At 37.6% G+C, this 25,142-nt stretch overlaps 1 pseudogene; it reads left to right on the top strand.

Annotated features, from left to right (window-relative positions):
* Positions 1-15,152, top strand: part of LOC101705529 (PEST proteolytic signal-containing nuclear protein pseudogene) — a 52,266-nt pseudogene extending 37,114 nt beyond the window's left edge.
* The last annotated feature ends 9,990 nt before the right edge of the window (positions 15,153-25,142 follow it).

The raw sequence follows: 25,142 nt of genomic DNA, 5'->3' as shown, positions 1-25,142 counted from the left end.
AGTGCCCAACCAGTTACAAGAATTCCTTCACCCCTTTCCTATTCCCAAAATCAATTGTTCTTTTGTAACTGCATTCTCTCTTTTCCCTAGCAAGGTGGTCATTAGTGTTTGTTGTCACTACATTATTATCTGAATAAATATTTTGGATTTGGAGAATAGGAGATACAGAATGTGTTTTTCCCTGACCCACATATCTCCTTAAGGAAGGATATGTTGTTACATACTATTCCAGAAGAGGAACATGATTTAGGAATTGCTATTATGCTTGTCCTGGGAGGTAAATGTTGGAATGAAAAAATCCCACACAAAGAGATTAGGCACAAGTTGAGCTCTGAAGTTGCAATGCTCTGTTTCCTTTTATTTATTTCTTTAAAAGAAATTTCTCAGATTTTCCTCTTGCATTGACCCGAAATAGAATTTTGAGAACTTACAATTTTTCTCAGCTGCATCCACACTTAGTTTTTGAATTGCTTTTGTTTCTAATTCTGTGGTCACTTAGGTTATTTACTAGTGGTTCAAGAAGTGTCAAACAGCAGCAAAGTTATTCGCTTGATATACATAATTATTAACAAACACAAAATATGCATATATACACTCTTATGTAAATTTATGTCCAAATGGATTTTAAGTGGCTGGAAGAGAATCTAAAGTTGCTGTACTGTAGATAAACTTGTTTTGACAATTCCTTTATCAAGAATTTTTAAAAATTCTACAGTAGATGAAACCTGATATTCTTTGCTTCAAAGTATTCTGTGCTGCAAAAGAGTTTTCAACTCTTTCTAAAATTTACTTAATCTCTATTTCAGTTCAGGATTTATAGAAACATCATGGTTCAACTTCTTCACCAGTTTGCATGGTAATTATCTATGGATTAGAAGCAAGAGTGCAAACCAAAGCTGGGGTCCAGAGTATGAACTTTAGATCGTGCCTCTAAATTGTTACCACTGATTTTAAACTTGATTTGAAATATAAGGATGTAAAAATTTTCATATTTATAAAAAGTTTAGGGGAGCATGTATTTATAATTTGAATTGTGTTTTAAGCAATTTTGATATGGAGATTGGAGATGCTGATATTTAAGAGAAATCAATGGTGAATCTTTTCCCCTCTTTGGAAATAATTATCTTGGAATTCATTTTGGGTGTAAATCCAGACCTTCATGCATTGTTGGCTTGAGTGATTAAGTGTGAGTCCAGCTATGCTTGTCTAACAAAATACCTTAGACTAGATAATATGCAAACAATAGAAATGAAAAGTCCCAGATGAAGGCACCAGCAGATTGATGTTTTGTGAGGTCTCACTCTGCTTCAAAGATGGCACTTTTTAAAAAAATGTATACTCACATAGCAGAAAAGGGTAAGAGTGCTTGTTTGAGGCTCCTTTTATAAGAGTAGTAATTCTTTCCATGATGGTGGAGGCCCTAGACTTAATCACTTCCTAAAAGCCCACCTCTTAACACTATTACATTGGGTATGTGATTTCAACATATGAATTTTGGGGGGGTATGTTTTAGGGACAGGATTAGGGTTAGAACATTCAGAACACAGCAACCATATACATCATTTATGCAGACTCCTTGCTTCTTATCTAATATCCATACCGTGAGTTCCCTATTATTACTTATAATAAGTATAATATTCCAAAATTATCTCTAAAACTTTTATAAGAAGTTTGAGTGCAGCAGTATGAAATGTGACAGGGAGCTAAAGAAGGAATAAAGCATGTAGGTAAATTTTTAAAGTGCTTACCTGGAAAGGAGAAAGTGGTACAGAATTTAAAAATTCACAGAACAAAAAATAATTTTTTTTGGTACTGGGTATTGAACTCAGGACTTTGTGCTTTCAAGGCAGCCAGCAGAACCACCGAGCTAAATCCTTGGCCCACAAAAAAAATTTTTTTAAAGAAAATTGCAAGGAAGTATGGCTAAGGGAAAATAAAATATATAGAAGGAACTAATTGATAGAGAAAAATCCTACTCTGGCGAGGAAGAGATATTAGTTTCCTATGCCTAACACAACAATTACCAAAAACATGGTGGCTTAAAACTATTTTTTTCACAATTCTGGAGGCCAGCAGTCTGAAATCAAGGCATCAGCAGGGCCATACTCCTTGAAACTCTGGGCAATGGGGAAAACTTCCTTGCCTCTTCTAGCTTTGGGTGTTGCCAGAATATCTCAATTTAGCATGTGATCATTTCCATCTTTGCTTCACTCTTTGCATTACCTTCTCTGTGAATTTGTATCCTCTCCTCTTCTGTATGTTTCATATCTCCTTCTACCTTTCCTCTGTATGGACACTTATTATTGAACTTAGGGCCCACCTGTACAATCCAGAATGCTCTCCTTGTCTCAAGATCCTTAACTTAATCACATCTTCCAAGGTCTTTTTTCCAAATAAGGTAACATTTTCAGGTTTCAGGAATTAGGATGTGGATATATCTTTTTTCAGTACTATCATTCAACCCACTATAGAAGGGGTCAAGAGTAGAGGTAAAGGGATGAGTATGGAACTAGAAAAGAGGTAGAGCCCACCCCAGCCTGGGGAAAGAGGAGTGTACAGAAATTGTAGCTGGAGGTCAGAGACCAAAAGAATTCTGACCTGGGAACTTCATATTTCTCTGTAAAACAGTTAACACAATCATCTGTCCAGAGGAAAGAACATAGGACTGAGTATAGGAGAAAAGAAGATAAAATACTGTACAAGTCATGAGTGTGGGAAGACAAGGTGATAAAGAGCAGGTAGAGGTAATTCAAGAGCTAAGATGTTGGGGACTATATATTGGTATGTCTTACATTTGTAAATTTTACCATACTTTTATAAATCTATGCTTGTATTTTTCTTCAAGAGTGTGCAGTAAAACAAAACAACTATAATAACATATAAAACAAAGTAAAACAACTGGTCATAAAGATAAAGCAGCAGCCTACTTACTTAGTCTAGACTAGCCTGGTACTTTTTCATTGTGAAACCAAGAGAAACATGGATATTGAGTAATACACACCAGAATTAATGTAGGAGAGAAGGGAATGAAAGCCTTCAGTCATTGGGAGCTCCATGGGGAGTAGGGCAAATTGAGCTGGATTTTCTTTGGCTTCTGATCTGAAGTTTGTCTAGAAAAAGCTTTTCAAGGAAATGAGAGAAATGCCAAGAATGGGTGTGTGCTAGATGTGGGGTAGATAAGCCTCTGTACATACTGTATTTGTCCAAATGATCAAACCATAGGGACAGATTTCAGTCGGGAACTGTAGCCTTATTATCACTTTAAAAAATTAATATGGAGTATTTATTGAGCACTAGCCATGTGTGGTCCTCCATGTTGCCCTGAGCCCAGGTAGAAATAGTGCCAATGTTTATCTAAGTGACTCCAGGGAAAAATCTGATTTTTACTTTTCCCACTATGTACCACAAACCCACATGCAAATATCCAGACTCTTTTAATGTTATCAGAAGAGATCAAACATTATTCAGATATCCTTCATGTCTAAGCCAGTGAGTTTGAAAACAATTTGCTGTTTACATTAATGGAACAGAGATAGAGATAGAGATGAAGAGGACTTTTGTTGTCTGAATCCATGGTATTCACTTGGTTCTTCAAATTACAGACTAAAGTGATGTGGATTACACACCGTGGATGCAGTTGCTAGATTTCCTACTAATATGTATGTATTCCTCAGGTACCAAGAACCAAGAGAGTGGCTATATATATCATAGTAGTGCTGCTCAAGCTTTAAGGTGCAGTTGAATCTCATGGGAATCTTGTTAAAGGCAGATTCTATGGATTTGGGGTGAAGCCTGAGAGTTTGCATTTTAACAAGCTGACAGTGATGGTCCAAAAACTATATACTTTGAGGATCAAGGTGTTACATTAGCTAGATAACATGTTACTAGGTTGCTGTATCACCGCCCCAGAGGGTGGAGGAGGTGAGCCTCTTTGGCCACTGTACCACTGCCCCAGAACACCAAGGAGGTGAGCCACATGGATGCCAGCACACACACACACACACACACACACACACACACACCCCCGGCTGTGCCAAGTCATTACCTGAATCCACACCACAGAGTTGCAGGGGTCATAAATGACACTGTTCTGAGCTTGAGAAGATAGAGTAGAAGTGAACAACAGAAAGAGGGCCTCTCTGAGGCCTATTGATGAAAATTAAAGCACACTGGAAAAGTGAAGAAAACCTCTGCAATAAAGGCACACCAGATCACCTTAGTTGGGGGAGCAGCGGTGTGGACCAGAGCAGCACAGCTGCAAGCAGATCCCAGCCAGGGCTCCACCCCAACCCCAGAGGCTGGGGCACACCTGCCCAAGCCAAGGGCCCACCTGGAAAAGAGCTGTACAGGCACACAAGCAACAGCCATAGGTTCACCCCTATACCATCAGTAAGTGTGCAAGACCCTAGCCAGAAGCTTGCTCACACAACAAGAACTGGGGTGCACAGCCCCCAGCCAAAGGCCCTTCCAGGCAACAGCTACATAGGGGCCCTAGCCTGTGACACACCTAGATACCATCCCAAGTATGCACAGGACCCAGCCAGAAGCTCACCCAGACAACAGATCAGCTCAGGGATCCAGAAGGCCACCTTTCTGAACCCAGGAATAAGTGTACTGTTGATCAGCAGAGAAAAGACATCTCTGTGGCTTGCTGAGAATTGAAGACCACTGGGTGATCAAAAAGTTGCCTCATCAAAGGCACAGCAGGCTGCATCTGTTGAAATGAGAAGACACACAAACAAGTCTCAAAACCAGACTTCCAGATCACCTAAGGCAACCCCAAAGGAAAATGAGATGGAACACTCTGATACTCAACCACCTGGACTCCCTGAATTGGCAACAAAAGAGGATCTGGAAAAATGAAATCAGAATTAATTTCTCAGATAACAGCAGAGATTGTGCCCATAGTGCAAGACATGATTAATAAATCTAGAGCAAACACAGATAATAAAAAAAAGAGGAGCTGAGGAACATGATGGAATACCAACATAGGGAACAAATGGAATCCATAAAACAGATGCAAACAGATATCCAGGAGATTAAAAGTTCCACTGAAAGTCTATGCAGCAGGATGAACCAATGTGAGGATGGAAGTTCAGCTATAGAAGATAAGATTGCAATTAGTGACCAGGAAAAGAAAAATTTCTTTAAAACAGTAAGGGACCACGAGAAATCAATCCAGCAGCTGCAAGATGGTGCAAAGAAGAGTATCAAGACTGATCAGAGTCAATGAAGAAACAGGAGAAAGTGCAGATGACATAAAAAAACTGTTCACAGAAGTGATGGCAGAAAACTTCCCAAGCAGGGGAAAAGAACTTGACATACAGATAAGTGAGGCATATAGGACTCTAGCTAGCCTTGATCAAAAAAACTCTACACATAGGCATATAATTGTTAAGATTCCAGAAACCCAACAGAAGAACAAAGTTCTACAAGCAGTTAGAGAAAAGAAACAAATCACATACAAAGGAAAGCCCATCAGAATCACAGCAGACTTCTCAATGCAAACACTCAAGGCAAGAAGAGCTTGGAGTGACATATTCCAAGCCCAAAAGGAAAACAGTCTCCAACCCAGATTGATGTGCCCTGCAAAATTATCTTTCAAAATTGATGGAGAAATAAGATACTTTCAGGACAAAAAGCACTTTAGGAATATCATGAATACCAAACCAGCACTCCAAAACATTTTAGACAATATCCTAGGAAAAGACAATGAGGATCACAACCCCCGGAAGCCCAGCAGACTGAATCCACCGGGCAGGACAAGAAATTAAACACAAGGGGGAGAATCCAACAAAAAGAAAAAGTCATGACAATGATAAGTCAATATATATCAGTTATAGCCCTCAATGTTAATGGCCTGAATTCACCAATCAAAAGAAAGAGACTGGCAAAATGGGTCAAGAAGCAAGATCCAACAATATGCTGCATACAAGAATCACACTTAATTTAAAAAGAAACTCATAGACTGAAAGTTAAAGGGTGGAAAACAATACTCCATGAGACAGGAACCCACAAAAAAGTAGGAGTAGCTATCCTCTTTGCAGATCAAGTGGATTTCAACCCAAAATTTGAAACACTGCTGGTCCCAAGAATTTCAGATAAGGGACAGTCAACTTGTATGTACAAATCTATTGTGAACATATGTTTTCATTTCTCTTAAGCAAAAATTTAAGAACAGAACTGTTGGTTCTTAACAGTAATACAAGAAATTTCTTTGTTGTTTCCCAAAAATGGTTTTATCATTTTACATTCACATTAGCAGTATTAGAAAGTTCTAACTGGTTCACACCTAAGCTGACATGTGTTCTTTTAAAACTTTTAGCTTAATCTCCCTAATGAGTGTATAATACAATCTTGTTATTGTACTGATTAGTAATTTTCTGATTCTAGTGTTGCACACCTTTCCTTGTGCTGTACTGGCTTTTTATCATCTTCTTGTGTCTACTTTTTAATTGGGTTGTCTATTAATGAGGTGTAAGAGTTTTTTATGTATTCTGGTCATAGGTTATATGTATTATAAATATGTTTTGGTTAAGCACTACTTTTCATTTTCTTAACAATGTCTTTTAAATTTCTAAATTTTGATGGAATCTCATTTATCAATTTTTTTCTTTTATACATCATGTTTTTTGTGTCCTAGGAAATTCTTGCCTACCCTAAATTCATGAACATTTTCCCTTATAATTACTTCTCTTTTTTTTTTGGTACTGGGGATAGAACTCAGGTCCTTTTGCTTGCGCAGCAGGCTACTTCTTAAAGTTTTATAGTTTTAGTCTTTCATATTTAGGTTCATAGATCCCTTCAAGTTATTTTCATGTATGGAAATAAAGGGTTGAGGTTCATTTTTTATATACGGATACCAGGTGTTCTAGTGCCATTTGCTGAAAACATTAGTTTTTCCTCTGCTCTTGAGTTTATGTTCTATAAAATATTAATGTTAAATAATCTTTCAAAAATCAGTGGACCATATATGTGTGCTTCTATTTCTAGATTCTGTTTTATTTCATTGATCTATATGTCTTTTCTTATGCCAAGATTGCCTTGATTACTGTAGCTTTATAGGAAGTCTTAAAATTCGGTAATAAATTGTCTTCCAACACTGTTATTTTTTTTTTCTTTTTACTTTTCCAGGTCCTTTGTACTCCTACATAACTTTTAAATTTCAATATCCAATTCTTCATTTGTAAGCAAATATACATAGACCTGAATTTTTATATATGCCTTGTGTTTTCTAATCCTACTAAATTCAAATACAAGTTCTAGGGACTCCTAGAGATTTCTTAGTATTTTCTCTGTAGATGATCATTCATCTACACATAAAGATTTTACTTCTAACTTGCCAATCCTATGCTATTTGTTTATTTTTATTGTCAGACTATTTTGCTTTAGGCCTATGTTTCAAAGTTTAATGGACAGATGAAGAGTAGACATATTTGCCCTTGTTCCCCACCTTAGGAGAAAGCATTGTATCTTTTCCATTCATATAAGGTGTTTTTGCTGGAAGTATAGAGTACATGTCTTTGATCTGTTGAGAAGGCTCTGTTCTACTTCTAGTCTCCTGATAGCTTTTACCATGAACAGTTATAGAGTTTAGTTCAATACTGTTTCTGCAACTACTGATAGTATCATATGGCTTTTTCCTTTCCTCTGTTAAAATGATGACTTATGGGGGTGGATCTTCCAATGCTGAACCAACAGTGCCATCCCTATAATAAAACCACTTACTACATACTGCCAGATCTGACTTCTAATAGTTTGTTTTGTTAAACAAATTTTTATGTTTATACTTTTATCTTCTATTATCTTTATCCAGTTTTAGTATTAGCACAATGTTGATTTCTTAAAATGAGGGGAGAAGTGTTCCTTCTTTTTTCTGCTTTAAACGTTTGATATAATTTATCAGTTAAAATGTATATGAGCCTGTTGTTCTCCTATAGGTAGGGTTTCAAGCTAGGAATATACTTTCTTTAATAGGTGCTATTCAAATTTTATATTTCTTCCCGAGTCAGTTTCATTAATTTGTCTTCCAAGGTACTTCATAGATGTTGTCAAATTTATTTCAAAAAGATTTTTGTAATATGCTTTCTATATCCTTTTAAATTCTGTAAAATCTGTGGTAATGTCCTCTAAATCTTGATATTATAATTTTAAAAATGTATAATTGATATTGTGTAATAGGAAGAAAAGGTCTAAAGGAGTAGGGGAAGTGGGGGTGGTAGGGGAAAAGAAAGAAGGGAAAGGAAAAAATATGAGAAAAGGCAAAAATGGAAACAAAGTCTTTGCAAATAGGGAAGGGTGGAGGGGTTGTAGGGAGGGCAGGGAAATGGGGAAAAAATAAGAACCAAGATACATCATGTAAAGGTACAAGATCCCAATGATGAATGTAATTGTATTTTATACCTAAAATGTACCAATACACTTAATGGGGAAAAAACATATGTAGAATACTAACAGAGGATATATATGTAAGCCAGTAGCTATAACCTCAGAAAGAAATAATAGAGCCACGTGTGGTGCTGCACTCCTGTAATCTCACCATTCAGGATACTGAAGCAGGACCATGGCTGTGAGTTCAAGGCCATCCTGAAATACATAGTGAGACTATTCTCAAAAAAACAAAAACATAAAATAGATAATAAATGACAGAAGGAAGGAAATGTTTCCCTTATCTTTTGAGAAGATTCACATTTTTTTAGTCACTTGGTAAGTCTTCATGTTGGCCATGCCCACTTAGCATTCTCTGTAATGAATATTCAACAATTTAAAAAGTGGCAGTATTTGCCCTAAAACTAGTGAGAAATTTGTGATGAGGTTGAATGTGCTTGATAAATGCCTCCCTGAGAATGTACAAGAGTTTGTTTTTAATATAATTATCCTTACGAAGGAACTGGATAATTTCTTGAGAAATAAAGGTTTTTGCTTTTGTAATCAGAATGTCAGTAATAATTTTGGTGATACCTCTATTGAGATTTATTGTGCATTTAGCTATCTGAGGAACCTATTGGTTCCTTATTTAGCATCCACTTCCTCTTTTTTGCTATCAGAAACCCAATTATGTAACAGAATGACTCCAATATCATGGAGCCATGTGCCTTGGGATAACTAATGCCTGCCCAGCTCTAACAGAGGCTCTGGCTTTTTTGGGGGAATTCCATTTCTTTTGCAAGAGACAGCTTAGGAATGAGATGTGGAAGCTTTAGGTGACTTCTACGATGTATTTTCTCCATTCCTAAGAGTAAGTCCATCATCCGCAACCAGCCTGAGACTAAAGTCAAAACAGTGGAGAGATAGATGGAATTGATAACATCATTATCCTCTGACTTAACTAATGCTATAACCCTCCCTACTTCTAGACTTTTTGTCATGTGCAATAACTTATTTCATTTTTATTAGTTTGATTTGAGTTCTCCATACCTACAACTGAAACATTTTTCTTCTAGCTTTGTGCCAAATAAAATTGCAAAGGAGGATCATAATGCATTGGAAATTTATAAACCATTTATTAATGTTATATAAAGTCATTTTGGTTATATTGCAACCATCAACTACATTATTTTCCTCTGCTAAGTGAATATATGAAATTCTTTTTAAATGCATATTTTAAAAAATTATCACTTAAAGATCAATTTTCAAATTATACTGATAAATTTTAGAGCTAAGCTTTCTAAAAATATTATTTTTTCCATTTGTGAGATTCTTTTGGCTTCTGATGAGCAGTTCTACTTTATTTGGAGATACTTCTACTAACAAGTTGGGGCAGGGGGTATAGCATAGCTCACTGGTTGAACATTGGCCTCACATGTGCAAGGCCCTGGGTTTGATCCCCAGGACTGCTAAAGAAAAAAGAAGAAAAAGTCGCCTCTCATTGTTTTTGCACACTGAGCATACATCACCAGAGTGGAAACTGTGCGAACAGGGAAAACCGAGACCCACACTGCAGTTCACGCTGAGGCAATGCTTTTGACATCGGCTTCCCTCAAAAGTAAATGGTTTTAATTTGTTGGCCATTTTTTGGTTAAAACTCTATTTGTGAGTGTCGCATGACATCCATCTGTACATCCTCACTGCTGAACACGATGCTGTGAGAAGCGCAGGGACGAAGAATGGCTTCTTTATGATACCGTATAGCAAAACCCTAATGAGAGCCATTTACTATAGAAGCCTTCTATATGTGGTAGTTGACAGCGGTGTCTGGAGAAATTCTTGCAAACATTTTGAAGTATACTGTTACTGACAATTGGCAAGAGAAGGTAAAGGTTTGAGTGCAAAAGGTTGAGCCAGAAAGAAGAATAAAATGCAAAATCATAGTGAAAGAGAAGGAAAATGTCCCCATGTCTCAGCCTACCAACTTGCTTGTGCATTCAGAAAGTATAGAACTCCATTGGAAGGCTCGCAACCTAACATACCCTACATAGAGGAGAAAGGTCTTACTGTGCTCAAACCACTGCATCACTTAAGTCTCCTCTCTCAATAAAGAATGCATGCAAGTGACTGGCTCACATCAGTTGGGAGTTTAATTAAACCACTCACCCCTGGCCTGCAGAAGCTGAGAATGAAATTTATGGAGGGAAATGTACATGTGGACAAGTTTTACATGAGATTTTTACATCTCATGCTTAATGTCAAATGCATTTATAATTGTATTTTTGCACACTAGACAAAGATACTGTATCTGGTTCAAGGGGTGAGTGAGTGGGATCTACAATCAAAGCCCATCTGCAATGCCCAACCCTAAACTCTGGCAAAGGGCAACATTTTCTAGGACTGATAGGATGTGTTTATTACTTCCTGTAAAGATATTCTTTCTCTCTTTCTGTTTTTCTCTCTCTTTCTTTTCTTTCTTTCTTTCTTTCTTTCTTTCTTTCTTTCTTTCTTTCTTTCTTTCTTTCTTTCCTTCCTTCCTTCCTTCCTTCCTTCCTTCCTTCCTTCCTTCCTTCTTTCTTTCCTTTCTTTCTTTCTTTCTTTCTTTCTTTCTTTCTTTGTTTTATAGATGTGGTCTCTATGTTACCCAGGTTAGTCTCAAACTCACACCCCTGCTGCTGGGACTATAGCGGTACACCACAACACTTGGTTCCAGAAAACTACTTTCTTTAAGCCATGTGCTCACCTTGGTAGGGGTATAGAGGGGCAACTTTAAGTAATTTGCCAAAGTACACAGCATTTAAAAAAAAAATTATCCGTGGTGGTGGGATGCTTTTTCTAATTTGTCTACATAAAGAACATACTTTTTCCCTATCTAGAGAGCACACCTTTTACCTATTTGGCACAAAGGCATATGTAAACTAGCAGCTGCCTAGTTCAAGAGGTATAATTGAGTCTCTCTTCCCAACTTTGGAGCATGGACAAGGCCAAAACAACTAACCATTCAGGTACTGTTCTATAGGGCAGATTGCTCTTATGCTTTGAGAACTGTTACGTACATTGGGTAATTGTAATATTCTAGGAACTGGTGACAGAGGAGTGGCAGGCAGGAAGAACAGGTAGAATCTATAATCCTACCCTTCTACAGCCAACAAATGTTCCCTGGTCTTGCTGGTTTTAGGAATGCAAAGTGAAAGTGAGCAGAGTTGATGGGGAACATTTTTTCATTGTATTACACATGGACTGCTACAAGTTTATGAATGACTAGAGAGGGAGTGAATACAAACCAGTTGAAAGCAAAAGCAAATCACAAACATAGTTTCTTTTCTCCTTCCACCTCCTCCTTCTTTTTAAAGTTTTAACAGGAGCAGTTGTAAGGCAGTATAAATTATAGCTGCACACAGCAGTAATCATCACTGTTCCCAAGAGATGACAAGACTGGTTTCTTGGCAAGCATGATTATAAACAAAAAAGTTTAAAAACTCATTTATTTATTATTTTGCTTTGTCATTATTAAGAAAAAAAACATATTCCTCAAATAATTCTATTCTTCACTATAGTGATCGATTTGATTATTTATCCAGTTATTTGCTATTGAGAGCCATTCTATATAATTTTTGGGGAAAATCACTTCACAATTAAATTATGGTTAGTCTTCTTGCCTACAGGCTGGCTACACATGCTGAAACATAACACCACTTTTGCCTCCAGGCACAGCTGAGACCTCAGTGGTCCCATGATACTGTGACTCCCAAGGGCAAGATTATATCAGCTGAAGACATCCTGATTCCTTGAGAACTGAGTAGTAAGGGAAGTGTTTTACCTAAGGAGGGATGAATTCCTTATTGGCTTAACTCATCCCACCCACTGTTGTATGAATGTTTTGCCCATCTCACCATCCTAATCAACTTAAGCTCCTCATTGATTTAAGATCCTCATCAGCATAAGAGCCTCATCACCATAGGATTATTGCCACCCTTCAAGACATCTGATACTTCCTCTGATTATAAGATCCTTGTCAATTTAGGATTATTGCTATCCACTGAGTCATCTGTTACTCCCTATGAACCCAATAAATAGTGGCAAGTTTGGGGTGCCTATATCTTTGCTGCCCAGAGCAGCACTGATCAGGCCCAAAGCCCAGCTTCTCTCTAAGTCTTGTTTCCTATCTTTATTCTTTAATTTGCCTTGTGCTGTCATGGCTCACAAGAGACCAGGACTCACTGCAGGGGTTGTAGTAACATCCTCTTTCCTGTGCCCTACAATTTGCCTCCCCTGTTCTTGTGAAAAGATTGTATAGTTTAACCCATGGCAGTTCCAACTCATGGAGGAATGTTCTTCCTTATTGCATTGGTATTGTGCTTGGCAATGCTACTCACTTTGGCCAATCACCTTTGACAGATGTAATGAAAAACCGTAAATTGTTTGCCATGGGATTCCTTTTCATCTACCATGAGGCCTGCATGTGCCAAGCAGAGATTGTTTCTCCACTTAAGGTCCGAGAAGAAGTTATGTGGAGTGGAGTTAGAGTCTACTGTATCTACATGTAACATGAGTGCTAAATAAGCCTTTATTTTATAAGCCCAAGAGACTGGAGGACATTTGTTATTACAGCAAAGTTGACTAATACAGAAATTGGTACCAGAAATGGAATGCTGCATAACAAAACCCCCAAAAGATGCAGCATTGACTTTTGATCAAAAGTTTATTTAAAAATGTAAAGATGGAAATTTGTGCTATGAAATTATGTGTATTTGGTATAAATGATGTGCACAATAATTTGGAGGTAGAAAATATATTTTACATACTTGTGATTTTAGGTTATGATGTAGTGAAACAGAATGTCAGGATGATGTGTGTATGGGAAGGCTGAATTTCTATTTAGGACAGAAGCAAAACTGTGGGGCCCCCATATCTCTATAGATAGGAAACTGGCTGAGAAAGATGCTTAGCCATGAGGGTCGATATACTCTCCAGTCGCCTCTTTAGACATAGCCAAGAAGTACAATGCAAAAGGAATGCCCTCCTGAAGGCTAGATCCAAAAGCCATGGAGGAAAGTGTGCTGGAAAACTACTTCCAGGGAGCAGAAGTCAAGCCCTATTCAGGAGCATTTCCTCTGTGCAGCAGAAGAAACCTTCAAACTTCTGCGTAGTGGATTTTAGAATTGCTATTGATGCCCTCTCTGGATCCCCCCTTCCTGATGAGTATTTGTTACTGTTACCTTGTTCCTGAGCCACTATTGTATATACATTGGGTAAGTAATTTGTGGGTCAGTCTGTGTCTAGATCTGAAGTAGAGACTATCAGGAAACCTGGACTTCAAGAATGTTCTCATCATTTATGGAATTTTGTATGTGGAGAGGAAGGAAGCAACTCTTCATGATTCCCAGAGTAGACTGTGGCAGGTTGCATTACTGTCTCTTTCCTCAAAGATTATTCATCCTCATCCAGTGCCATGAGATTTTCATCAATTCTCCTCACTCTACCCTGGTGCCATAGGAGGGGTCTATTTTGTGGAAATAAACCAAGACGACCCAAACAAGAACAAACCAGAGGCTATTTATTCAAAGTTTGCTATATAGCAAGGGAATCAACCATCATGACTTGCACTTGTCAGCAATTCAAAGGTAGGGAGAGGAGTGGGAAAACTCCACAGTGAAAAACGGAAGGCTCCAGGACTACTCTAATTGGTGGATGTTGGCAGGAGGAAGCTGAAGGCTGGTCACCAAAGTGGGGCATCTCATGTGGTTGGTTTGGAAGGCCTATTTTGCTTTCTCTGGTTGATCTTGAGTTGGAAACAGGAGCAAAAAACTGGGAAGCTGGCAGTCATTGACAAAGTCCTAACTGTTCTGGGATGATTGCTGAGGAGGCTGTGGTCTGGCTTCCTGGGCTGGTTGCTGCAGAGCATGTGAGTCAGAGTTCTATTGCATAGATCTGGCCATTATCCACTTGTACATTCAATCTCTCTAATTCTCTGACTCATTGACATAGAGCTTAGCAATAGGACTTTGGCTGGTAGGACATGATATATACCATATGTGAGCAAAGGTTTAAGAGCCCTTGTGTTCCTGACTCTGGTTCCCCTTTTCATCTACCATGAGAATGGCATGTCCTACATACAGCTGCCTCTTCAGTCTGGGTCCCAGAAAGTGAAAATGCATGGAGCAGAGCCAAAGATTACCCACTGCCAAAGACACATCTGCAGCTGTCTAGAGCCCACATGAAATAGCTGTGAAAAATAAACCTTTATTTGTAAGCCACTAGTGTCTGAGGTTCCTTTTTTGCTGCAACAAAGCTAACTAATACAGCCACATTGGCTTATATTAGAGAGATTCTGACACAAGGATGGTACTTCTTTAAAGAGAGGAAAAGAGGGAAAGGAGAAGCCTGGTCGCAGCGCTGAGAAGCGATCAGCTGAAGAAGCTGCAGACCTCCCAACAAAGCCTACAAAGATCTCCAAGTTTGGATTTGCCATAGGTAGTCAGACAACAATGAAAGCATCAGCTATATCCATCAAACTTGGATCAAGTAAACCTAAAGAAACTGTTGCAACTCTTGCTCCAAAAACCCTTTCAGCAGCAGCAGCTTTTAATGACGGTGAAGATAATGAACCAGAGGAAATGCCTCCAGAAGCAAAGATGAGGATACAGAATATTGGAAGGGATACACCAACATTAGCCAGACCAAACTCTTTTAATAAAGGAAAGCATGGGTTTTCTGATAATCTGAAGCCATGGGAGCAAAATATAAAATCTCATTTTGGAAATGTCCATGACCAAGATAATTAAATGATGTATTTTGAATTGGGGTATGGGGTGGGTGTAAAGTTAAAGGGAACAGTTTTCTTTTTTTGAAGAATGGTATAAGACTATCTTTGGAGCTGCTTTTTCTTTTTTTTAAGATTGAGTGGTATATTAATAAGTGAGAGTTTGAAATTAGAGGTAATTTATTTGTTATATACAGATTTCAAGACATTTGCTAATTTTGTAGTTTCATGTGATTAATTTCCAAAGGTTACAGATAATAAAGAAATCAGAAATGGTACCTTTTAAAGAACTGCATAGTTTTTTAGACCCAACTATTAGCAAAAAATTACTATTTCAAACTATAAGGAGTTACTCCTAAATTAACTCCCTCATTACCTAAACTGTCTGGCTCCCAGGAACAGCCTTATAGAGAAAGGGGGAGTATTGTATTGAAAGGAAAATGTTACTGGACTATTACTGAAAGTAAATCTAGAGAAAATTAAAATAGAGTTTTTTTCCTTATGGACATTTGTTTTGTTATCATATTATTAGGTATTACCTTGCTATCAGTGGATAGAAGCTTACCTCTTTTACAAAAAATAATTAAAAAAAATTTTTATGTGAAGTGTCAAGTATTTGAAGTAGCCCATTTCACTTTAATGGTCTTGTCTACCTTCATTAGTCTCCAAAGAACAGCCATTTGCTACCAAAGTAAATCAGTATTTAGAAAGTGCTTCTCTTGGTTTGTGTTTGTTTATTAGCTAGTTCCTGTAAGCATTTCCACCAGAACTTGAGGAAAATTGTAAGGAAGCTGTTTCTTTTAAAATACAAACCACCACCAAAAATTTAAATGTACATACTGCTCAAGTATTTGGCTGGCTTTTATTTTTTAAAAGGTATAAACACCCCCCAAAAAACTGACATGTAGAAGATGGAAAACAATAAAGATGCATATTCTGTAACTTTGTCTACACATTTACATTTCTAAGTTGTTAAATCCCATCTGAATTGAACTCACTACAGGATTTCTTATTAGAAGAATTATATGGTTCATTTTCAGTGTATATATACCATCCAGTGGCCTCTCAAAAGCATATTGTAGGTTTTAAAAATAAAAGGAAAGAAAATGCATCTTCAAACAAATTTTATGGAATTGTTCACCACATATACTGTTAGATATGTGTATTTATAAGGTGTTTTGTTTTGAATTTTTGTATTGTATATGAACTTTTAAAAACACATCTTTGAAAGCAGTCACAGACAAAAGAAAAATGATACAATGATTTCCTGCAGAATTCCTACAATGTTAAATTTGGAAGCAGCTTTAGACTTGTTTTATTGTTGGCAGTTATTTGCTGATCTTTTTTAATAGGTAGTAACTCCAGAGAAGAAACCTGCTCTATGCCTAGTAAGTTGTTCTTTTACATTAAAGTTTAGATTAAGCCCCAAGTAAAACAATGGAAATGTATATAGGACTATTAGTTCTTACATGATTTAATTATATCAAGATACATGAATTTAACTTTAAAACTTACTTTTATGTAGGCAAACTATTCATTTTTGTCCATTTTACTGTTTGTTAAAATGACATCCCTCTCCTACATACTCTTTTCTTGACCCAAATGAAATACTAATCTAAAGTCAAGATGAGGAAATGACTGAGATGAATGTCTTTATCAAAATAACCAATAAATTTTGTCAAACTCAAAACAAAAAGAAAACCTAAGAAAAGGGATAAAGGCAAGTCTTTGTACATGTTGAGAAACAATGTATCTGCACCAATAATAACAATAATACTAATATTTGTATTATGCATAGCAAATATTTATACCTGGATGATTTTGAAATCTTCATGTAATCACATGAAGAAAATAATTCAACAGAATTCCTCTTAAAAGGAGAAACATTTTTATTAGGAAAATATATTGATGATTGAAAAGGTGAAACAATGACAGAATGTTGGTGTGGACAGAATCACTCTTAGTAAGTGAAGGTGGTTTTTCATTGTTGAACCAGAGCAAAAACGGGACTAGGAAAAGAGGAAGACAAGAATTGGAACCAATGAAGTATTGAAGACAGCAACTTTCAATATAATCTCCCTATGATAATTTTCCTCAAATCCCAAGTGCATTTGTTAAATTTATGCAACATTTGTCTTGGGAAACTGAAAATGGTCTGCACTTCCTTCCAGGTGCACAAACATAAAAATAGAACCATAAAGATATATGTCACAGGTTGGAGAATTGGGCCAGGTCCAATCAGATTTCTTAGGTGAGTTCCTACTTATAGACAAATTATATTCATAAAATCCTATGAACAAACATTATTCCTACTATACAGTGAGACAATTGAGACTTGACAGGGCCGGAGATTTAGCTCAGTGGTTCCGTGGCCTGCCTCGCAAGCTCAAGGACCCGAGTTCAATCCCCGGTACCAAAAAAAGAAAGAGAGACTTGACAAGCTGGAGTGAATGTCTGATCTGCGTTTTTGCAAAGGCTATGTTCTTTCTTTTCTGTTATTATGGTCTAAACCAAATTTAAAAGTTGATAATACATTTATAGGTCTCAGAATAGTTTTTTTTTCTTTTGAAAATGTTTTATTTATTTATTTATTTATTTAATGCCCTTTGTTCTATCTTCTGATTTTTCATTGATTCCAGTTAATCTTACAGTAGTTGTTTTTGCATTGTCTAGCAGCTGTTGGATTTTTCATTGTTCCTTGCTGTTTTTAAGAACTTTTTGATTTGATGATTGCCAATCCCAACCTTGTCTTTTAGATCTGGATTTTCTTTCTATATATTGGTTGATTCTGCTGCATAAAATTTCAGTCGAATTTTTCTTTTTTTATAGGGGGATCGAACTCAGGACCTTGCACTTCTAAGGCAGGTGCAGTGCCACTGAGCTAAATCCCTGGCCCCTTCTTTCAGTAGACTTTTTAATCTCCTGGATTCTATTTCATCTGCTTTATGGAATCCAGTTCTTTTCTATATTGGGCAATTTTGTTCGTTTGTTTCCATGTCTTTCCTAAGCTCCTCTATTTTGTTTTGTTCTGTACCTACTCTAGATTCACTATTTCCTACATTATGGTCATCATCTCTTTAATTATCTGTGTAATTATTGCTGTTTTGGTTTTGCCAAGAGACTATTCATTTGTTTTCTAACTTCTGTGCTACCAAAATTCAGCTAGGTTGCTTTTGATTTCCCAAGCCCTGCCGGATTTGCCTTGAGTGAGTTTAGGGTGTTGAGTTGCATCTTGCTTTCATGTTTTCTCATTTGTTTATTTGTTTTCTGCATTGAGGCTTGTAAATTGCTTAGCTTTATTACTAGTATCAAGACCTTTTTAGGAAATGACTACTTTTCAGAGATGTCTTCTAGGCATAGATAGCCTTTGACCTTTTATTCTGTCCCATGATCCTGCCTTTTGTGTTTATTAGGGATGAAAATTTGCAGCCTGTTTGGTCTAGCACTCAGTTCTTTGGTACAGAGCTGTGATATTGTTTATGACCCCCAGACAATCTAAGTATTGGCATACAACAATGTCATCTTGGCTAAAGTAGTACAATCAGTAATAATAATAGCATCAAACAAAGACTGAAAAATGACAAACTGATAACTGATAATTTGCCACCTTTAACACTAGGTACAAGATTTATGGTTATAGGGCCGGGGATTTAGATCAGTGGTTTTGCCGCCTGCTGTGCAAGTGCAAGGACCCGAGTTCAATCCCGGTACCAAAAAAAAAAAAGATTTATGGTTATATAACAAGATCTAAGACAAATCAGAAAACTATATACAGTAAATATCCACTCAATAGAGTGATTTTATCCAGAGGGGAGAAAATTTAAAATGGAGAAGAAAAAAAAGAAAGAAATGAAAGAAGAAAAAAATTAGAATCAAGACTGAAGGAAGATTATTCAAGCCTCAGGAAACTGGTAAAGAAGACAAGAGGGAAGGAAAAAAAGAAAAAAACACAAAAATACCCCCCAAATGTTCCCACTCACCAAAAAATAAAAAATAAAAAAAGGAAAACAAAAAAGAAATTTCTCTGTGGTTATCTTATTTGGGCTTCAGTTTTATGGCAGTGTCCAATTCAAGGCATGACTTCTCTCACTCGTAGACAAGGCAAGCAGTCAGAGCCCAGACCCATGCTGAATAATCACTAGCAAGTCAGCAGTAGTATTAGGATGGGCATCTTTTCTGGGACTTTAAAATTCATGGAAATTCAGGCTGAACCTGGCCTCTGGTCATGGGGATAGGACCTGAGTTGGTTAGCTTATAACACTGTGACTGTCTCTTGCTGGCCTGCCCATGGGTCCCTGCCCATGGATGTCTCCTGTGGTGTTCTTCACCGAGTCACTGTGGGAGTTTAAAACTGGGATCCCTAAGATGCAGACAACCCACAGCTGCTCTGAGTCCCATGTTTAGTTGGCTCCTCCTTAGAGTGGTGTTTGACCAAGCATTCTCTTCTTGTATATGGCAGTCACTTGGTCTGGAGTCACTCACCAGCTGTTGTAGCACACAGCATCCACTGTTCCATGCCATTGGTATGTTTCTCCCTGAAGACTTCTGGAGTTGGTCACTTTCACTCTGTCTGTTGATTTGATCTTCCTTTCTTATGCTACCAGCCAAGGGTTGGGGAGAAAGTGCAGATTGCCCTTTTCTTTTTCTGTGTTGAGATCTGTCTCTTCAATTTCTCTGTAGGCTCCAATTTTCTCTTCAGATCCTTCCTGGGTCCCAAGGGTCCACTTCCCTCCTTCTTTTCTTCCCCAAGTTATTATTTTCCAGTTTCTGGATTCCAGATCTTGAAGATGCTGACTTGTTACTACTTATTGCTCACCATTTTCCCAGAAGTCTCAGAATAGTTTTAATGAACACAATTATTACTTAAATTTCTGCTTCATTAATGAAATTTTAGCTTTGTGCCTTCTTTGATGTATTCAATGCATCTTTTAAAAAAAATTCTTTTATTGGTACATTGTAGGTATACAACACAATTACATTTCTCATTGGGAATTGCACCTTTACATGATGCATCATGGTTCTTATTTTTTCCCCATTCTTAGACCTCCTTTCACCCCCTCCACCCTTGCCTATTTACAAAGACTTTATTTGCATTTTTTCCATTTCTCATCATTTTCGCTTTCCCTTCTTTCCTTTTCCCTGCCCCTCCCACTATCCCTACCCCTTTGGACATTTTCTTTCTATTTTGCATTATCGATTTTTCATTCTAATCATTGGTGTATTTTAGGTATACAATATAATGACATTCATCATTGGAAATTTGCACCTTTACGTAATCTCTCTTGGTTCTTATTTTTCACCCTTGCCAAGCCCTCCCTTCAACCCCTCCAGTCCTCCCTATTTACAAAGATTTTGTTCCTATTTTTCCATTTCCTCATATTAATTCCATACCCCTCTCTCCTTTCTCCTTCCCCTCCCACTTCCTTCCCCTTTGTGCCTTTTCTTCCTATTATAGTTCCTATTATACATTTTAGTCCTTATTTACACTTTCAGTTTCTCACACCAGAGAAACTATTCAGTATTTATACATGTGTGTCCTATTTATTTCACTTAAGGGTATTGCCTCAATGTGCATCCATTTAGCTATAAATGTCTCTAATTTCTCATTTTTATGGCTGAGTAGTACTCCATTTTATAAAAAACCCACATTTTCTTTATCCAGTCTCCAGTTGATGGGCATTTGGGCTGTTTCCAAGTTTTAGCTATCACAAACTGTGCTGCTATGAACATGGGTGCACATATATCACTGTGGTATGATTCTTTTAATTCTTTGGGGAAGATCCCCAGCAGTGGAATAGCTGGGTCAAATGGGACTTCTAGTCCTAGTTCTTTGAGGTATCTCCATACTGATTTCCACAGTGGTTGCACCAGTCTACACTCCCACCAGCAGTGGAGCAGTGTTCCTCTTTCCTCACAGCCCCGCCAGCATTTGTTATTGGTTGATTTCATGATAGCAGCCATTCTTTCTGGAGTGAGGTGGAATCTCAGCATTGTTTGCATTTGCATCTCTCGAATGACCAGTGATGTTGAACATTTTTTCATGTACTTATTTGCTCTTTCTACTTCTTTGTGTGAGAAATGTCTGTTCATTTCAGATGCCCATTTTTGGATTGGGTCTTTAAATTTGGAAGGTCTGATCATTTTAAGTTCTTTATAGATTTGAGATAGTAGACTTTCATCTGAGGGAAAGCAGGTGAAGATTTTTTCCCACATTGTGGGTTGTCTCTTCACACTGCTGGTGGTTTCTCTTGCTGTGCAGAAGCTTTTTAATAAGAAGAGATTCCACTTGTTGATTGTTTGTGCTAGTTCACGGGCAACTGAGGTTTTGTTCATAAAATCTTTTCCTACACCAGTGTCTTCAAGAGTTCTACCTAACCTCTGTTCCAACTGGTTCAGAGTTTCTATTTTAATATTTAGATCTTTAATCCATTTGGATTTTAGTTTAGTGCATGGTGAGACATATAGGTCTAGTTTTAATCTTTGGCAAGTTGAAGCCCAATTTTTCCAGCACCATTTATTAAGGAGGCTATCTTTCCTCCAGTGAGGGTGTTTGGCTCCTTTATCGAAGATGAGATGGCTGAGTGTGTCTGGTGTTGTTTCTGCATCTTCTAATCTGTTCCACTGGTCCTCAAGCCTGTTTCTTTGCCAGTACCATGCTGTTTTGATCACAGTAGCTTTGTAGTATAGTTGCAGGTTGGGGATTGTGATATCCCCTGCCATGTCTCTGTTACCTAGAATTGCTTTTGCTATTCTGGTTCACTTCTTGTTCCAAATGAATTTTTGGATTGTTTTCTCAAGGCCTATGAAGTATGCTGCTGGGATCTCAATTGGAATTGCATTAAATCTATATATCAGTTTTGGAAGTATGGCCATTTTCACTCTATTAATTCTTCCTACCCAGGCGCCGGGGATGTCTGTCCATTACACAGCTATTATTTTAGTAAGTATTATAAGTTCATAATCAAAAATTTTGGTGGAATTTTTTGATGAGAATATAAACTGCCACAACAATTAGGAGAACAATTTGGCAATATCTAGTCAAGTTAAAAATGTATAGAGACAGGCAGGTCTGTGGATGCTGTAGCAACATCGTGAGTCACGCGTTCCGTGCCGAATCAGCCCTCTCCCAGGCACCAATCCACTGGACCCCCCCCCCCCCCGGCCCCGCTCCTCTGTACAGCCACCTAGTTCCACACTACAAAGACGCAGAGGACACTGGACGACCAGACCACTGGACTGGGTAAGTTGGAGTTATCTTCACCTCCCATCAGGACAGGGACTATCTTCAGGGGAAGGGCAGCTGGAACCTGCAATACAACTCTGCAGAGTTCAACCCTGCAGGAGGACAGAGAGCTCAACTTGGAACTTGCAGCCAGAAATCTGCCTGAATCTCATAGGTCTGCGACTAGCTTGCTGAGACTCATTGACTTCTATCTGCACACTGCAACCCACTTGGTCTATTGTGACAGCAGAGACATACCCTGAAAGAGGCCCTTCATCTTCATCGTTATTTTTTATTCCCAAAATTAGTTTTATTATTTTGGTTTTTTTCTCTTTTCTTTTCTTTTGCTTCTCTTACTTTTAATTTTTTCCCCTACTCTTTGCAAATATTTGTTTTTCTCTCTTTTTTTCTTTTCTTTCCTTCTTTCTTTTCTCTTTCCTTTCTCTCTCTCTCACAATCCCTCTCTTGCTCTCATTGTTCATCTCCCCTTTTTGTCCCTGTTTTGGTCCTTGTTCAGAGTTCATCTTTATTTTCCTAGTATTCTCTTTTTCCCTCTCACCTGTGTCCTCTGGCCACACTGCTAACCTTCCCCTATTCTTCTTCCCATCTATCCCTCCCTCCGCAACCCCTTCTAACTCCCCGTCTCAAAGGGTAAAGTTGTTATATTGAAGAGTTTATTCACTATATGTTGAGTTGGTCCTTGATCTTGATTTAATTCACACAGCTAAAGGTGACAGATTAATAACTACCACAAAATGTCATTTTCAAAGATGTACTTAATGCAATGGTGTTGCTGATTGTATCACTTGGGCTAAGGTGTTGGTATTGATCAGGTCAATGAACCTTCCTAGTATAAGGAAAATGAGATAGCCTTAGAGTCATTAGAGACTCAAAACTTAAAGACCAGCTATAACTGGAAGACACCTCTGAGAAGCAATCATTCCATAAGGGTTCTAATTACAAGCAACAAAGATAACTACAATAAGCAATTTCAAACTATCAACCCAGGAGTTAAACCAAGGACAGTACCAAAAACAAAAATGAGAAGACATTAAGCAAGGCACAAACTCAGACTTCCACCCCACCAAGGTTAAATCCTGGGGGAAATGAGATGGAAAAGTCCCATAATCAACCACCTGGACACCCTGAACTGACAGCACAGGAAGTAACAAAACAGATGAATGAGGCTCTAGAAAAATTCAAAGCAGAAATCATCTCCCAGATATCCACAGAGATGGTGAGCAGAATGAAAGACATGATTAGAGGATCTAGAACAGAAACAGATAAAGAAATAGATGAGCTCAGAAACATGCTGGAAGCCATGACTACCCAGCATAAGAAAGAAATGGAAACCATGATCGCCCAACATAAGAAAGAAATGGAAAAAAGAAACAGATTCAAACAGATATTGAGGAGATCAAAAACTCCATTGAAAGTATCCACAGCAGATTAAGGGAATCTGAACATAGAATATCAGATATAGAAGACAGGATAGTGGTTAGAGACCATGAAAATAGAGATTTTTTTTAAATAGTAAGGGACCACGAGAAATCAATCCAACAACTGCTAGACGATGCAAAGAAGAATAACATAAGACTGATAGGAGTCCATGAAAAAACAAGAGAAAGCACAATTGACATTAAAAATCTGTTCACAGAAGTAATAGTGGAAAAGTTCCCAGACAGAGGTAGAGAATTGGAAGTACAGATAAGTGAGGCATATAGAACTCCAACTAGCCATGATCAAAAACAATCTACATCTAGACATATAATAGTCAAGATCCCAGAAACCCAACAGAAAAAAAAATCCTACAAGCAGTTAGAGAAAAGAAACAAATCACCTACAAAGGAAAGCCCATCAGAATCACAGCAGACTTCTCGACACAAACCCTCAAATCAAGGAGAGCCTGGAGTGAAGTATTTCAAGCCCTAAAAGAAAATAACTTCCAACCTAGACTGTTGAATCCTGCAAAATTATCTTTCAAAATCAATGGGGAAATTAGATACTTCCATGACAAAGAGCACCTGAGAAATTTCATGAACACCAAACCAGCACTACAAGCAATTCTAAACAATATCCTAGAAAAAAGCAATGAAGGCCACAACTCCATGAGGCCCAACAGAGGGAAGCCACCAGGCAAGGTAAGACACTAAAGGGAAAGGGGGAAAAAATAAGAAATAAAAGACACAACAACAGTAAAACATCATGACAAGGATAAATCAATATCTATCAAATATAACCATCAATGTTAATGGCCTCAATTCACCAATCAAAAGAAATAGACTGGCAGAATGGATTAGAAGGAAAATGCAACAATATGCTGTAAACAGGAAACACACCTAACTCAAAAATAAACTCAGACTGAAAGTAAAAGGATGGAAAACAGTTCTCCACGCCACAGGAACCCAGAAGAAAGCAGGGGTAGCAATCTAATTTACAGACAAAGTAGATTTCAAATCAAAACTAATTAAGAGAGACAAAGATGGTCACTACATCCTTGTGAAGGGACCAATCCAAGAGGAAGAGATGACTGTCCTAAATATATATGCACCAAATATGAATGCCCCCAACTATACAAAACAAAATAAATGAAAAACACAAACATGAAAAACCAAATAAACACTAACACAATTGTAGTGAGGGACCTCAATACCCCACTATCACAAATAGACAGATCATTTAGACATAAAGTTAACAAGGAAATTCTAGAACTGAACCAAGCTATTGAACAAATGGACTTAATAGATATTTACAGAGTGTTCCACCCCACAAAATTGGAATACACATTCT

This window comes from Heterocephalus glaber, unplaced genomic scaffold (assembly GCF_053883595.1).
Source record: "Heterocephalus glaber isolate CG9 unplaced genomic scaffold, H.glaber_assembly_v1.0 deba00001587, whole genome shotgun sequence".
NCBI classification, from domain to species: domain Eukaryota; kingdom Metazoa; phylum Chordata; class Mammalia; order Rodentia; family Bathyergidae; genus Heterocephalus; species Heterocephalus glaber.
The sequence above is the reverse complement of the archived record's forward strand: the minus strand, read 5'-3'. Positions and strand labels throughout refer to the sequence as shown.